The sequence below is a fragment of the Apteryx rowi genome, unplaced genomic scaffold (assembly GCF_003343035.1).
Source record: "Apteryx rowi isolate R43461 unplaced genomic scaffold, aptRow1 scaffold_5, whole genome shotgun sequence".
NCBI classification, from domain to species: domain Eukaryota; kingdom Metazoa; phylum Chordata; class Aves; order Apterygiformes; family Apterygidae; genus Apteryx; species Apteryx rowi.
Window position 1 is genome coordinate 1,334,089 of NW_020450760.1, and position 5,406 is coordinate 1,339,494.

Genomic DNA, 5,406 nt, shown 5'->3' on the forward strand with positions numbered 1-5,406 from the left:
AAAGAACATATTTTCTATCTATTTTTTGCATACATCAGCTAAAACTCTCCTTATTCTCTGCAGCGAACAGTACTACTTTCAGCTTGGCTGAATCAGAGTGCCAGAGTATCTAGCAAAAAAAAAGCAAACACACAAAACAAAATAGATAATCTTGGTACAGCATCAACTCAGGCGCAAAAAATCTCTTCCAGCAACATGACGCTTTTCACACTTTGTACAAAGATTGATCTGACTGGGTCTGGCAGATGTGAAGTTGCAATAACAAAATACTATTAAATGAGAAAATGGCAGCTATGGAAAGCAAGACAAGGTACAGCTACTGCAAGATGTCATAATCATAAACAAGTTCGGGGGGGGGGGGGGGTTGATATCCTCTCTGTACCACTGCTTCCACCTTCTTTGAAGACCCCTGAAGTAGCATGTGTCTAAGTTCTTTTTGTTTTGTTTTGCCAGTCTTTTAGCATTATCATGTGCCTAAACAGAATGGATCATGGAGCCAATGCCTTCCTTGGGATACCGTGGACTTGAAATCAGAACGGAAATAAATTGAGCTGTTGTATTGTCTAAATATGGTGATGACATTCTGTTCCAGATGTCCACAGCAATGACCTCATCCGAAACCTCAGTTCCCTGACACTTCAGTCATTTTCAGACAAATTCTGGCAAATAGAACAAGTGGCCCCATACTGATTTTAATAGAAACAGCTGCCCACTTCAGTTAATGCTACTCTCAACAAGTGAATGGAATGGAAAGCAAGCTAATTTGGTGTGATCCATTTTGGGCTCCATGTATTAGACTGCCTGCAATCGGGGAACATACTGATCAATAAGACTGAAGGTTTTCTGAAATAGCAACAGGGAGGTAAGTTCCCTCCTTTCAGGTGGACTTTAAATAGGCATAAATTATTGAGGAAAAGAAAACAGTGTTCATAAGACAAATTACTGGGGAAAAAACAATGTGCTTGACAACCTGCTGCATCTAGTCTGGAAGAAGTGAGGGATTAGCACGTTTCTTTGCCTCTGCTGGCAGTCTGTTCCCTAGATCCTATGAAACAAACCAGTCAGAAATGTTTTATCCCTAAAAGTCTCTACTAATAAATCTAATGATTTTTTTGCTTCTTTATTTTTTTCCTTTCAGAAAGCATGTACAAAGTGAAAAGTCATTACTTATTCTAGTCTGCCTCACTTTCAGTTCAAAATGTTGGGTTATACTGTCACTAAATTCTAGATAGTTACAAGAACAAAACAGAAGCACTGCCAACAAATGCACTTAATAGCAGAATGCACTTAACAGAAGGTAGCCTGCCAAATGGCTTTGCATGTCTTTTTTTTTTATTGTTATGAGAAAGCATTTTAGTGAAAACTGGAAATGAACAGACTCTCAGCCCTTCCCAGCACTTTTCCATGAGCAGCCTCCCTTTCTTTACTCCTACTTCACTCATCATCATGTGCAAGGACAAGAACATTTGTGAAATCCTCTTGCTAAAACAATGCAATAGCAGTGAACTGAAGCAGACATAGCTTCCTAGAAGCTGAAACAGAGCTCTAGCATCCGTTGTCCTACCAAAAAAGCAGAGTTTTTGTCTTCCTTGGGAAATTTTCTTCACAATTCCTGTCACTGCTATCATCACATGGTCTCCAATGGTGCCTTAGATGCTGCTGCTGTTTTTAATATTGAGTAGGTTAGCTCAATGCTCAAGTTTACATGATGCAATGTTATCAAAGACAGCCCCCACTGACAGGCTATTTTTTCTTCCAATATGGGCAGCAGTTGTAGATTTATACTGCTTTTGGCAAGAGGGAATTTTTTAGAATATTGCCAAAAACAGACAGAGCTGGAAAGGTGACAGTTTCCTAAAAAATAATTCCAGGAAGGAAAGTCTATGATAACAGCAAGAAATAAACCAGTCATGTTGTTCTGAGGCATGTTTAGCTCTTTCTTATATTCTACCTTTGGAACTCATTACTAGGAGCTTTCTCTGATTTCAATTTAGCTATATTTTGGATCATAATTCCTTAAAAAAAAAACTTCCCTTGCCCCACGTTAGTCAACTTTTCTCTCAGCTAAAGGTTTCATCTAATTTCCTTTATAGGTTTTCCAGCTAGGTTTTCTAGCTGTTCAGAGTCTCTCCTTTACTTATTAATGTAAAAACAAAACATAACAAAAAAAATACAACCCTCACACTCCTTGTACACAGTATGAAGAGGTATAAAAGATTGCAGCTCAGTGCTTTTTCCTCTTTTTCTAGAATTATCTGTCTGCATATGACAAAGCAGATACTTGCCAGATCTTCTTCACTCTTTTTTAGCATGAAGGTTTTCACTGTCAATGGGGTATGTTTGCAATTTCTGTCCAAAGTCTTTCCTATTTCTTTATTCTTCTCAATCCAATACTGATCTGTGGGTGGATTTTCCTGAAGTCATAAAGCAGTGACACAGCTATTTCCTGTTGCCATCGAAATTCTATAACAGAATTTCTTCCTTTACTAGTTACTAAGTTACCTGGAGTACAGCCAAAAACAAAAAAAGAGAGACCTAAAATGACTGGATTTGAAAGAACTTTTCAGTAGCCATATGGACTTCATGTCTTCAGTTTTGCAAGTCTACAATGATCCAGAAAATATAAGTGAGAACCCTTTTGCTTACATTTGGTCTCACAAAAAAAAAGAGAGTTTTGTAAAATCAGAAAAAGGGGCTGTATTTTTCCACTGAAATATGCTGCAGGAAAAAGGAACTGGTAAGATGGATCATTTAACTCATTTTAGCCAAATCACATTTATTTTTAGTATATGGAGTTGGCACATGTAACAAAAGCAGAATACCTTCAGCTACATTTTCAAGCTTACATATGTTTTTTAATATGTACACAGGATGACACTTTTCAACGAGGCAGGTTTTTTGCGACTGCAAACCTTGATGTCAAAACCCAGCATTATTTCCATGTACATGACTTTTAACTCTTTGCAATATTTTTGAAATCTTTCAATTAATTCTGGAACACCTAGACTATCACTAATAAATAATCTTGCATGTGCTGGTCTGATATACCGAACCTTCCGTAGCTGTTAAAGCAGGTCTCGGTATCATCCATCATCCATCTGTCATTTTCCCAGCATAGGACCTGATTCTTCACTGTGACTGGTGTAAGTCAGGAATGACTCTTGAATTCTCCTAATGTAGAATAGACCAACCAGATTGGAAGCATTAGAGTGAATGGTAGGTAGAAAATGGTTATTTCTTCTTCCAGCTGCAGTTTCCTTTATAATCTCTTCCTTGCTGAAGGAGGTTGTGATAATCACCATCTGCAGCAATAGATAAGAAGGGAAAAGACAGATACTGTATCAGGATCTTTAAAACGCTGCTCTCCTGAGCCATTATTCTGATCAACTCTTTCTGAAAATGAGTCTCCAGCGCAGTAATAAGTGGAAAACATTAAGCTCTCCTTGTATATAAAGAAGCAGCACCAGAAAAACAATTGCGATTGTTAAAATGCTAAGGGTCCTGCAGATGAATGTATCAATATCAAGCAGCTTGAGGTAAGGCGAACCAACTGTAACCAGGGAGGGTCATAGAGGGAGAATAAAGAAAACTCCTGTATGTGCCGTGAAATATTTTTTCAAGCAGTTATTTGTGGAAGAAGGAAGTACAAAGGGATAGAAGTCATTTAGGAAAAAAGAAGTTATTTTAGTCCATTGTGGCTTTTCTTTGTTTAAAAACTATAGGTTCTTAGTATAAAAGTATGATTCATAGGACCTTCTATCAAACTGCGGTTTTTAGAATTATCAGGTCCCAACATGCCTATACGTTCTTGATCCAGGTAATGAGTCCATACGCCAAATGCACAGCACACAGTATTATTATGACTTGAATAGCTCTCAGATATAACAGATATTTCTATGTCAGATGAGATATCAGACAGAGAGATATCAGAAACGCCTGAGGGGCAAAGGCTCCTAGAAAGAAGTTTTTCTGTAGTGCTGTGTTGGACCTCCCTGTCATGCTCTGTGTCATGTTGGAAGCAATACTTTCTGCTGCAGAGTACTTCATCTCATTCTGTCTGGTTGTGCTCACGACCACTTGAAAAGGGCAGCTTCCAGTACTGCGGCACTGGTTGGGTTTGGCCTAGCCACTGGCCCTGAAGGTCACAGTTGGAGAACATTCAGGTATTTCAACAGTTACTGACAAGTTACCTTTGACCATGAAGGACCCATGGCCTCTGGCAACTACAACTACCAGCATGCAAACTATCCAGCTCCAGTTCTTGGAGGCAGGGGGTTCCTGACAGTGACAGAACCGGCACTGAGCAGCTGCTCTTTCCGGTGAGATGATTTGCAGCACACAGTGCTCTATCTAATCGCCAGGGGAGACAAGCAAGGAAAAGACTTCTTTCCCAGCTTAGTTTTGCATCAGGACCTGACTGGCTGCATTCCTAGAGATGTAAACTCCCATCAAGCTATTGAGTATCTTGCCTTAAGGTGCTGCAATCTCCAGGGAAAACAGCTCTCAGAATAAATTGTAATGCCATAAAAAGGCACTTCAGAAAGTCTGAGTGTCTTGCACCAAGCTCCCTTCACCTTCAAGTGAGCATGGACAGCAGCTGTTAACACACACTGCTCTATGTGTCTGGACTAGCCGCTACTCCTAATCTAAGTCAGGTCAGGTTTGAAGGGTGCGTAAAGCCACAGCTTCCAGAGGTGTCGCTTCCTATTGCGGGGCCCTGCCTATCATGCCAGGCTCTCTGCAACTGCTGCCAGGGGCCCCGCTAAGACGAGTTAAGCAGTAGAGCAAGGAATTAGCGCAGGGAAGGGGAAGGGTCCACTCCAGCCCCCGCCTGGAGACACCCCCCCCCCCCCGAGCCTGAGGCCAGCCCTGCTGGCGGCTCCACATGCCCTGAGCGTGCGGTGCCCATCGGCCCGAGGGGCAGCTCCCAGAGAAGGAGCAAGGGCCCACAGGGGCCCCTGGGTCGCGCCCACGGGAGCCCACCCTGGGGACGAGGGGCTGCGGCCTGCCACAGCGACTGGCGCATGGAGGCCCAGGACCATGGCGGGCCACAGCCATGGGGGATGTGGAGCTGCGGGTGGGGGATGCCACGGCCCGTGAGAGCTGGGTCGCCGTGAGTGGCCAGAGGCAGCGCTCCAGGCCCCCCAGCTGTGGGGATCCACTTTCTCCCGAGCCCTGTTGGCACTGGCCATAAAATGGTGGGGGGGGGGGGGCGCCGGCACGAATCTGCCGAGGCGAACGCGCAGGCTGCGCCCACCCCCTCCCCCCGCCGGGCGGCGAAAGTGCAGAGGGGAACCCACAGCCGCTCCTCCCTGCCGGCCCCGCCTCCGCGGCGAATCTGCCGAGGTGGTTCCGAGGAGGAGGCGGCAGACGCGCCGCGCCGCGCCCTCCCCCGCTGCACGCCCG